Source organism: Epinephelus fuscoguttatus, linkage group LG19 (assembly GCF_011397635.1).
Source record: "Epinephelus fuscoguttatus linkage group LG19, E.fuscoguttatus.final_Chr_v1".
Lineage (NCBI taxonomy): Eukaryota > Metazoa > Chordata > Actinopteri > Perciformes > Serranidae > Epinephelus > Epinephelus fuscoguttatus.
In genome coordinates, this window is record NC_064770.1 from 20206462 (window position 1) to 20219271 (window position 12810).

The 12810-nt window shown below is 41.8% G+C and overlaps 1 protein-coding gene across 1 annotated transcript in view; it reads right to left on the reverse strand.

The window, feature by feature from the left end:
• adgrl1a (adhesion G protein-coupled receptor L1a) overlaps positions 1-12810 on the reverse strand; it is a 198147-nt gene that overhangs the window by 163180 nt on the left and 22157 nt on the right. The window lies entirely within an intron of this gene.

Below are 12810 nucleotides of genomic sequence, written 5' to 3' on the forward strand. Positions count from 1 at the left end.
TCTCTCTCCCTCACTCTCCGCTGCCTTCCCACTCCTTCCCAGCACATTTCTATCTCTCTCTTTTCATCTATCACCTCCTCTGCAATGTTCTCATTTAATCATCCCCTCAAGAAATATATTCACCTCTGAACAACTGGGCTCCTATTAGATCACACTCTGTTGTTACAGCTGTTATCATGGCCGATTCCTGTGCACTCGGGGTGGCCAGGGGCTGCCATGTAAACAGTCAACTTCAGGAAATGCACGCACAAAGAGGAGCAAAGATGCATATTGTAGGAAGTAACCTATTTAACGCATAATAGCAGGCAATTGTCCACACCGTGTGAGAGTGACAGTTGCTTCGCTCACAGCAGCACATGTGCAAGACAGGCACAGATGTGTTGACACCACAATGTTAACAACATGCTGCACATCCCCTGTTGCTTTACTTACACACTATGTCAGTTTTCACACCGTTTTCACAGCTTGTATTTCTCCCGTGCAAATTCAGGAGTGAAAGTAATAAAATCTAGCTAGTAGCAATTTGATGTGCTGATATTCATAGCAGCTGGCCTGGACAAAATTATTCTTAATTTTTTTTTTTTTTTCCTGGCACGCAGTAACATTTAATATCACATGTTCGGAGAGGTAGCATCTACAGGACTCGAGTGCTAAGTGCTTGTTGAGTCAGCCTTACATGTGTGGGCTGGATTGAAAATGTCATTTTCCAGTCCAGAGTCCAATGTGGAGCTGCACAGTATGAGCTATGCTCCCACAGGGAGTTTCCAGCTCTCCATGAGGCAGGTACAGATCAAGCCAGGGAGCCAGGGAGGTGGGGCGTGCTCAGTCCCTCCAGACTGGAGTAATGAAATATCAGCTCTCTGAGAGGCTTGTTCTGCCTTCAGGGTGATTAGCTAAGGCCCAGTTTAAGTTTATATTATGGACAGAATCCTAATGACTCCCAGCCCAGTCCTGCTACCGTGGGCTTTGCTGTTTTTAATATATATGTATTTGCTTTTTTAATTATCTTCATGTCATGTTACACTTCCTTTGCACCGCCTGTGAGAGGAAAGACGGGCAAAGCGTGGCTGCTACTCCTACTGCAGCCTTCCCTTCTCTAGCCACCCGAATCCCATCTGCGCATTTATTCACACGTGCACAGTTTGCACGAAAGCACACACACGCAAGCTGTGGAAAGAGAAACAAATGCACACTTTCATGTGAGCATACAACCACGCACAATTGCATATGCAAGAGCAGAGGAACATATGTAAATCAAATAAATATCTATTGTAGTTTATGCATGGTAGAAAACCTGATGAACATGAGACAGGCACATCAGGCGTGTGCAGTGAACACGAACAAGGACATAATCTAGACAGAGGAAATAAGGAAAAATCACAGGATGCAAACGTAACTGTACCTGCTGCTTGATAACAGTGGTAAATGCAGGTTTAAAAAAGAGTTTTGCAATACATTATGTGTGGCCAATCCACATCTACAAGCACACAGCGTGTAGATGCAGTGTGGTGCAATGTAAAGAATGTTTTCAGCTCTCAGTTCCCAGGTGATGTATCATAACAATAATCACTGTCAGGCCCAGAATGAAGGTGTTTCTTTCAGAGAGGGGGATGAAGGCAGAACTGTGGTAATTATGCAGCCGTAATGGAGTCGGTGCCTAGTGAGAGCCTAATGAGCTTACTGAAGTCTACCATTGAGAATTGATTCCTGGGGAAAAAAAAGCAGTTGTGCTTGCAGGAGAGGGCCAGTGGAGGTGAGCTTGTCTCCATTGTTGTGCACTTAATTGACAGGGAACCAACATGCACTGAAATTCCCCATGAGCAATTAATAATAATGAAAGGCGCACAAAATCTTTATACATGTGATCTGAAGCCTTTCCTTCCACTGTCATCTGTCGGAGTCTGATCGCATTCTTAATAATGTGTGTGCGTGTCAGTGCATTTCACTTTCTTTCCCTTTCTTCTATCCTCTGCCTTAATGTAGAAAATAAGATAAAACTGTCCATATCAGCAGGGGAAATTGAGATGTCTTTCCTGTACTAGCAGAGCTGTCACAGACCTACTGCAGGAGAGGATGAAAAGAGAAGCACTTAACCCTGAAAACAGTAAAAATTAATCTGACCTCTTCATGCTGCCCAACAACTGGCAAGAAGACACACGTTCTTTTGCTGTGTGTGTGTGTGTGTGTGTGTGTGTGTGTGTGTGTCTATAAATGCATGTAGGGTCATGTCAGAGAGACTATACTGGCAACTTTTTGTGTGCATGGCTGTACTGCTGCCGTGGTCCTGCCAGATGCCTCCTGCTGCTGCTGTTATCATTAGTCATGCTTCTACTATTATTATACACATATGATTATTGTCACATACATATACTATCATATATTAATACCAACAATATATTGTACCACAATAGCCGTAATTATTATCATAATATTATTACGTAAATTAATGTTTTTTGTAAGCTACTGCACTACTGTCTGTCCTGCATTCCTCTCTGTCTCTCTTTATGTCTCATTGTGTCATATGGATTACTGTTAATCAATTATGTTGATCTGTTCTGTACGACATCTATTGCACGTCTGTCCGTCCTGGAAGAGGGATCCCTCCTCAGTTGCTCTTCCTGAGGTTTCTACCATTTTTTTTTCCCAGTGAAAGGGTTTTTTGGGGAGTTTTTCCTTATCCACTGTGAGGGTCAAAAGACAGAGGGATGTTGTATGCTGTAAAGCCCTCTGAGGCAAATTGTTATTTGCGATATTGGGCCTTATGAATAAAATTGATTGACTGATTGACTGAGTGACTTTCTGTGCAGCCCATGTCCATAATGTGTTATAAACACACTTATTAGTTATAATGTGCTCATAGCATAGTCATAATTACAGTTATAAGCACTGATATACATTCATAATACTCTGTAACAATTATCATGACACATTATAAAGCATTTTATAATGACTTCTAAGATCAATATTTCAAAATTGTAATGCTTCCCCAAAAACTCACTCTAAGACTCAATTGGTTCTAATCATAAATGATACCTAAAACAGTTTCTATTTAACCTGCAGCTCAATATAATGCATCATAACAGGTTGTAAACAGAGTTGTGATAAGGTACGCCAATTTGCCACCACTTTTTGATGATGAACAACTGAATGATGGATATTAACATGTAAATATCCATCATTCAGTTGTTCATCAAAAACTTGTGCCAAATTGGAGTTTCAAATTGAATTCCTGACTTGTAAAATAACATTACTCTACTTTGCGTGTTGTTCATGCACAGATGTAATGATATGTGTTCACTTTACTTAAAGGTATACTATGCAGGATTGTCACTTACTGTTTGTGAAAACATTCGCCATCAAAAGTGAAAGTAAAAGCTCGTTTGGCGTATCGCCTTACTACGTTTGCAATTTTTCTGCATCTTGTCTCTTGAATGGCTGCTGCTTATTGTCTGGCACCTGCTTGCTACATTTCTATAAAAGCTCCAGCTAGGCTTGGGCCTAAATCTATTTTTTCATACCCTCAAAACCCTCCTAAAATTTCACCAGGCTATACTGTATGTGACGTTATGTTCTGTAAGTTTGCTATGTTCTGTAAGCTCTTAGTTTTTTTCAGTCTAAATAAATAAACAATATAAACCTATAGGATATAGCTAAACAAAAAAAAAATTCCCCATCCTATATACCTTACTAAAACAGAGAAATACAACTGTAAACCTTCTGATTTTGAGTTTCTCTCTTTCACCAAACTAGGATGGAGTTCAACTTAATTGCTTTGTCAACACATCGTAAAACACATTTTATTCCACCTCGACAGACACAAAATAAAACTCCCCAAACTGTCTTAATGTACGTCTGGTTGATTAGTCTACAGTTCCAACAATCACCAGCTCTGGTCTGGTTGAAATGAACCCTTAATTCAGTGAACAGATGTGAAAATATATTGTTGTCCCCATGGTCTCTCTCTGCTGCTGGTGGACAGCGGTTTACCCTCCTGTAACATTATCCCCACCACTGTGAGTCAATGGCCTCTGGTTTCGCAGACCAGGCGAGCTTCGCCAAACTGGGTGTGGCCAGGCGGATTTTGCAAGTTTGGCACACCTTGCGCGCTGGCGCAGCTACTCCTCTTTCCCACCTCCGTCCCTCCTACCTGCGCAAGTCGGAAAGAGGGAGGAGAGAAGGCGTGGAGTGGGTTTTACACACATCACACCAATCAAATGAGCCCCTCTCCTCGTCCTTAAATGCGCCGCGCGAAGGCGTAATGAGAGTTTACTCAATTCGCCATGGCAGAAGAGAGCAGCAGCGTCAGACGGCCAAACTTCTCCCAGGAGGAAACTGATGTTTTAGTCCGGGAGGTCCAAGCTCGCAGTGTCCGAATATACGGAACTGCGAGCAGACCTCCATGGGCTGATGATGCAAAGGTAGCCTGGGAGGAGGTCATCACAATTGTAAATCAATGTCGCGTTTCTCTCGCACGCGCGTGCGCTCTCCCTTTCTCTCTCGCAGTCTCAATCTGTTTCTTTTCTTTTGACTTTTCTAAGATGACAGATGCTGAATATATACTCCCTATCTGATGCTGTGACTGTTTGTGGTTGGCTGAGAGGGATGTGAACTCATTAGTTTGCAGCTGTGTTAATCAAATCAGGTTGGGTTTCCATTACGCGTGCCAAACGTGCCAAACGTGCCAAACGGTGCCAGTCCCCTTTGATCTGACATCAGATGTGACGGGACAGTTGATATAGAGATACATTTATGTGCTGATTGCAGATAGTTGCATTGAATAGTGTTTTTTGGGTATTTATTGCATCGTTAATGTGCCTGATATTCTGGAAACCTGCCTGTGAGATTTTGATAACGTGTGCGCACTGTCCGCCGGTCAGCCAAACTTTGGCTTACACCGGCTGCGCTCCACCTGCACTGACAGTAGACCTGGTTTCAGCTGGCGAGCTTTTGGCGCACCTTCGGCGAAGCCTTTTGGCATGAAACTGTCACTGCGCCAAGCTGGATCTGTCGACACCTCCCCCTGCTGCGCCGCCACACCCATCTCAGCGCACCTCGGTCTGCCAAACTACCAAACTGAGCACGCCTCGGGTTGCGCTGCTCGAAACTAGCTCTGCGCGGGGTTTGCCACCCTGCGCCATGCCGGGAAACTAGAGCCCAAAGTCTTTTCAGTTTATCTGCCTGTTATAGCAGTAGAGACTGACCTCTAGTGGCACATGAAGTGCACTACATACAATAAAGCATCGTCATTGTCATTACAGCATCTCTGTATGAGTTAAACCCCTTTTAGATCCGATGGAAATTATAGGCTATTTGATCAAAACGCATATGCATTTAATATCAAATTAGTAGTGGGGACAATTTTAGATGATCATTAAAGTGAAAGGGACATATCCCCACCGCCCCTACTGTCAATTATGGCCATGACTGGAGGATTGAATCAAAATGGAACAAAAAACCTTAACATAAGTCATGATGTGTGACGGAGGATTTCTTTGTATACAGTGACAGTGATAGATTAAAAATGTTTTTTAAGTTTCTCAAAGCAGTTGAGTTTTGTTTGAAATCTCAGTGCCAAAATACAAAACAATGAATCATATACTGCAACCACAAAGGTAGAAATCAAATGAGAAACGTATGACCATTTACCAAACCTAGCTCTACATTTCAGCTAAATGTAGTTTTCCCTGCTTTTGAAAAAAGTCATTAGACTGCAGTTTCCAAGCTGGCCCCTATACTTGATTAATTTTAGTACGTGTGAATGTCTTTTCCATTTAAATAAGCAGAAAGTTTAGAAAGAAAAAAAAAATCTGTCCACTCTGAGGCGTTGACAGGCCACCTTCATATTTAAACTTTGCAAAGTCCCTAATATGTGTGATTTAACACAGCCCAATTTGTGCAGTGCTAAATAAAAATGTTAGACCATATTTATTTTTTTGTTTATTATATGATATAATATAATACAGTATAATACAATATAATTTGATTTTATACTATATTATTGTAATATAATATCTATCTACTATCTATCTATAATATAATATTGTAATATAATGTAATATTAATATCTATCTAATATCTATCTATAATATAATATCTATATTTGCGGGAGAAACCAGAGCACCTGGAGAAAACCCACATGAGAAGAGCATGAACTCCACACAGAAAGGTCTGGCCTGAACCAGAACCTCACTGTGAGGCATCACTGGAACTGGAACGTTATAGATTGGCTACTCAAGGTCAATACAGCCGCAACTTGTTGTGTTCGTGGAGTTCCTTAATGTGCCTAGTTTCTGCAGTGCCATATCTTGGCAATGATTTGCCCGTTGCCTGAAAAAAGATTTGGGGCCCAGACAAACCCTCAGAGGATGTGCGTCGTCCTGCATGTGCTTCATGTGTGGAGATGGGTGGAAGGGGGGGTCGACTACAGATTGGCCTTGCTGTTCACCTCATGAGTTGGCTGCAACTTGGTATGTTCCTGCAGCTGTTTAATGCGCCTGGATTGCACAGCATCATATCTGGGCAATGATTCCCCTGACTCCTTAAAATGGTATCAAGGCGCCTCTATACACTCGGGGACAGCGCCATTCTGCAGGTACCTCCTTTGTGGAAATGGGGGGAAAGTGGGTCGGCTGCACATCTGCCTTACTTTCCTTGTACATTGGCTGCAGTTTAACATTTCCCTGGCTCTGTTTAATGTGCCTTCTTCCGGCAATGTCACATCTAGGCAATGATTCCCCCATCTCCTTAAAACTGTATTTGGGCCCCTCCACATCTCTTGGGGGAAAGTGTTACCCTGCAGCTGCCTCCTTTGTGGAAATAGGGGGGAGGTGGGTCGGCTGCAGATTGGCCTTCCTGTTCGTCTTGTACGTTGGCTGCAGCCTGATGTGTTCCTGGCTCCTTTTAATGTGCCTAGGTTGCACAGTGTCATATCTGGGTAATGGTTCACCCATCTCCCTACAACAGTACTGGGGCTCCACCACATCATCTAGGGGAGGGCATCGCCCCCCCATTTCCCCTTCATTTGGGGAGATGGGGGGGAGGTTGGTCAGCTGCAGATCAGCCTTCCTGTTCCTCTTGTTAGTTCGCTGCAGCTTGATGTGTTCCTGGCTCTGTTTAATGCGCCTGGTTTGCGCAGTGTCATATCTTGGCAGTGATTCACCTGTCTCCCTAAAATAATACTGGGACTCCACCACATTGTCTAGACCAGTACGTCGCCCTGTAGATGCCTCCTTCGTTGAAACTGGGGGGAAACAGGTCGGCTGCAGATTGGCCTTACTGGTTCTCATGTACGTTGGAAGCAGCTTGATGTTATCCTGACTCTGTTTTATATACATGGTCTGCTCAGTGGCATATCTGGGCAACGATTCACCCGTCTCCCTAAAATAGTATTGGGGCTCCACCACATTGTCTAGGTGAGGACGTCGCCCTGTTGGTGCGTCATTTGTCGAAATGGGGGGAGGCAGGTTGTTTTGTCCACCTGAGAGGTGGGGGCCCGCTTGCGGTGAAGGTAGGCATCAAAGCTGCTCTTTGAATTTGTATAGCTGGATCCCTGTCTCATGGTCTCCTGTTACTAGTGTCCAGTGCAACAGAAATTATAGCGGGTAAAAAAAAAAAGTGCTAAATGCTACCGTTATGCTGACTTATGCTAACTAATGCCGTTTGCAAAGTCAAAAGAATGTTAATACTGGCTGAATGTTTTGTCGTAAATGTCATAAGCTCACTAACAAACCTGACAATTTGAGAGGACTAGGGACTACTTGGCTCTTTTTGTCTTACAAACAATTAAGGGCGGAATGTGATATCTTGGAAGCCTTTGTGACATCACAGGACAAAAATTGCATGATGTCACTGATGGCATGAACATTCTAAAGGTATTTAAAAGCAAATAAATATATAAATCATAAATAAATAAATAATACAGTTTAGAAAATGTTTCTATTCAACTCAATGAATAAATTTAACTTACACACAAGTAAGCTTCAAAAAGGAAAGAAAAGTGGACAGAAATTGTTGAACCCCTTAAAATCCCAGAGAGTATGCTATAGCTAGCTAGTTAACCACCATCCCCATCTAGCCAGCTAACCACCATCCCCATCCCAAACAAGCCGAATTGTAAGCTAACGGTAGCTACTTGATTGTTTTGCTTACAAGCAAACCGTGCATTTCAGTTGAAGATTTCTAACTTCACTCACATAAGTTGTTACATAATGATTTTTGAAGCCAGTAATCTTTAGTTGAAAAATAAGGTGAGCAGGGCTGCCAACTTTTCAAAAAACCTTGGAGTGAGATTTGGTGGGGCCAACCGAAATTTTGCCACATACACTGCAATTTCTTGTATGGCCCATTCAGCGTCATTGCCATACAGCAAAAACTTTTTTTTTTTTGGTTGTTTTTTTTTTAATATACCATTTTCCATACATCAGTAGTTCTCAATGTATTAGCCTAACTCAGAGTGTACAAATTGAACCAACTGACCCAACAGTAAGACACAAGACACAACATGGCTCAAATTTGTGCATGTTTACTTTGGGATTCTGTATAAAAATAAAGTCATCAAATAGTAAACAGATATGCAACATCATGCAAGAAATTCAAATAAACACAAGAAGTTTGTGCTCTAGAAAAGGATCAGCACTCAGTGAATAACCTCCTAAGCCCTATGATAAGCTATTATGGCAAGGCTTAACTATACAGACCAGTGAGCAGTGATAACTAACATGTCTTTGGGGTCATCGGGTGGGAACCTCCTTTCACCAGTGTTTCGTCTAGTTGGTCCCACGACACCTCCAGGAGGCTAGACAGTGATCTCTGGCGTCCCAGAGACACTCCCCTAATGCCAGGTCTCACTGCTCTCCACACCAACCCAATAACCTCTTTTACCTTACTTACACATGGCTTTCTCAGCCCAAACAGCACTGCCACCTTCAACCAAACCCAGACTCCGTACATGCGAGCTCCAGGTAGAAGCAATGCTCATACTACCTTTCCTAGCACATTCACCATACTCTGTTTCACACATTACATAGCATAACTCCAGTATATCAGCAAACACACTCACCTTGCAGCATGGGCTCAAACAAAACGGATTCAAATAGGCCACTCCCACACGTAAATAACCTTCCTCTTCCTGGATTTCCTCCTTACTTACACAAGAAACAATGCAAGAAACATTTAAATAAAAATGAAAACCCCCAAAAGCTATGTTATTGTGACATTTTTGAACATCCCCAAACTACATGCAGCTAATACCAATTTAAATAAAAAAAATTAAATTAAAGTTTAACCATTTATACAAACAATTCCCAAAATAGGGAGGCCACTGTCAAAGTCCTTAAGATCTGTGTGCTTTGTTGTACTTGCTTGTGGCCTTTTTTGAGACCTTTATGATTTCTGGGGAGGGCTCCCACGTGAAGCAGGACTCCCACGTGAAGCAGGACTCCAGGCCAGCCATCTTTATTGTCATTATTGATGAGAGGGTTCCATCCAGAGCCAGGCTGTTCCTGGTTTTAGTCTCTCTCTCTACATCTGCATTGGAGTGGGGTAACACCAGGACCAGCTTTGCAATGGTGGCAAGCCTCATGAACAGACTTAACCCTGTCACCTATGAAGAATGAACCAAGGTGAGTAAAGGTTGACAATTAATTTTGTCTAAAACAAAATGTACGCACCTACTGTATATGATGCTTTATGCATACATAACAAATTATTCTAATTTGTATATACTACTATATATACAGTAATTAATATACAATTATAAAGCAGCATAGAGGAATGGTTTTGTATAGATAAAACAGACAAAATTAATTAGGCATCAACCTACAGTATACTTTTACAGCTGCATTGAAACCTCAAAATAATATGTACAAAGCTCTCGAAATGCCTTTAAATGATCTCACAACACACAAAAAACAAATATGCAAACGTCACTTAAAGTTTAAGAGCACAAACACTTAACATACATACCTGAAAAGAGTGGGGGAAATCGATCTTCTTCTCCTTCTCCTTCTTCTGAGTGCAATCCCGGTGTCAATTGGGCCACAGCGCCACCAACATCCAGCGTAGCGGTCGGGAGGTGTCTTTCGCATTGAAACAGGGACTTTTTTTGTTTTGGCTGCAAGGGTGTAGGTTTGATTTTCACATTGTTAGGTACATAAAAGTGCTCCATGGCGGCGACCTGTACGTTGATGATTTTTTAATGCAATTTCATGTCATGTGAAACTGATCACTGCTTTATAATGCATATTTAGATATCTACACTAAATACAAGAATGTCTTGGTTAATGTATTCTCTAATGGTATCAGTTACATGAATATACACTGATAACTTCACCACATCTGTCCGTATGTGCTTCCCAGGGTAAACTATAATAATAACAACAATAACAGTATACTCCAAAGGGGCTTAACTTCAGTACCAGCCTGCGGTCTGCAGTTGGGTTGATAATAGTGATCCGAATTGATATTGATATCGGGTAAAAACATATATTATGCATGAATCAGTATTTTACTTACCCCTAGTCACAATGCTGAATCTCACTATCAACATTATCCTTCACGATTCAATCTCACTTGTGAGGCTCCTGTCTTTCCTCTATCTCCCCCTGTCTCTCTTCCATGTCCTTCTGTCTCTCTTCCTGCCTCTCCTCCTCCATCTCCTCCAGTCTCTCTACTACTTGTCATCTGACAAAAAATATATTGATGCAAGACATGTGAACAGTGGGTCAATCTGAGATGCAACAGTCATAGATTTTGATTGTTGTAGCCTGAGGAAAACATACTGTATGTTTTACAATTGTGTAATTCATTAAACAACATCTGAATGTATAGCTAAAGAACAGCCATAATGTCAACACAAGTTAGGCAGCTTCATCATGTTAAACATAAATAAAGTAAATCAACAAAAATGTAAATGCTTCAAAATCATTATAATACAACTGTGTGCAAAATGTTGCACTTACACCCAATATCTATTACATAAATATGACTCAGTGTTCTTACTGGGTGTTTTTACTGGGAGCAATGGATCTCCTTCACACACCATGGATGCTGAAGACTGTCACTGAAGGAGCTATTATTTATAGTATTTGCACTTTATTTATTTATTCAGACTGTTTCTATCATGTCATCTTACTACAAACGTTAACGTGAACTGTGTCATCATTACACGACATCTATGATTGCTGATGGAGCATGTGAAGTGGAATTTCATGTTCTCTGGCAGATAGTATTGATCTAATAGTTGCCAAACTTAGCTCAGCTAGTATTAGCTTGTTAGCATCTCATTATCTAGCAAAGAGTTGCCAAGGAACACCATTCAGTTAGCCTAACATCAACAGGTGTTTGTTTAGCTTATTTACTGAACCAACCGACTTACCGTTCACACTCGGTGCTCCGGTGTGGAGCGCTAACGGTGACGTGCGTGTATGTGTCATTCCCTCATGAACTGCTGTGAACTGTACAGTGAAGCGCACCCACAAAGTCAGTGGAGAGAGCGGCGCTGGGGAGGACCAATCACACGTTACCAAAATAACGGTAGAGCCAATCGATGAGCAATACGAGGTTAGAGGCAGGACGTATGGTAGACACCGACGATTGTTAACCCTTTGTGGACCATATTGAGCGGACGCCGACAGCCAGCTCAGACGGACACTTCAGCGTGAGAAATCGGGGGTGTGGCGTGAGAGTGTGTGAAGCCAATCAAATGCGTGTGTCTCACGGCCAATGCGTGAGAGTTGGCAGCCCTGGGTGAGGTCGTAGGCTACCAGCATACAACGTTAACGTTAACGTAACGTTAGCTTGAAGATAGCCTCTACGGTGGTTAGCTTACTAGGTACAGCATACTTACAGGGGATTTGAGGGCTGCAGCAAATTTTGTCCACTTTTTTCCTTCTTTATTATGACACAAATGGGAGAACATGTCAAAGAGGCACTCCTGTTCACTCAGTGAACAGTGTTGCACGTCATGTAAAACTACATAAACTGCAATTATTTCAGAGGATCATATTATCCGATAGTCATGTAGCAGAAGTACATATAAAAACAAACTTATCTTATGACAATGCATTATTCTCATTTTCTACATGTTCATGCTGTGACATACTCCTGTTGTCTTTTTCACCTTCCCAAAAAAACAGACTAGTCTATTAGTATGGCGAACAAGCTCCCTTTCAACACATCTGCCAGCCACAGACAAAGCTTTCAGACTCAATTTTCACACGTACTTCACTCAATAAGTGCTCTCTCAGCTTTTTACACTTTTCCTTCATTACCAGCCTTTTCTTTTTGCCTCTCGCTTGTCCCGTCTCATCATCTCTCTCACCACTAATGTTTATCCAATTTACTTACAATTACAGTAGGAGAAATGAAAATATTTATTTTAATTAAGAAAACTAAGTTATGAAGGGACTGACTCCGGGTGGCAGTGACCATATGGACACTGGTGATACAATCCTGGCAAGTAGGCTGGTAACAGATGCCGCAGACCAGTTTATTTTCCCTGGAAGCAGGGACTCAAAGTAAACTTAGTCTATTCTTGTGAGGGATTTGCTTAATTTTGAGAGACAATGTTTTAGCGCAAGAATTATTTCACTTTGGAAAGAAGAACAGGTGTTGAGTGCCCAAATGGGACATAGTCCTTATGAGTCCCTTCACAGTTGTTTACTGAATCAACTAACTTTGTTTGTCATCTTGAACCAATATGGGCATTTAAAAGTGGGAGTTATATTGAGCCTTGTAATAGTTTTTCAGCTACCAAGGCTTATAAGTCAATCCCAGATGACATGTTTTGGGGTGAACGTGCAGCTTAGGAAG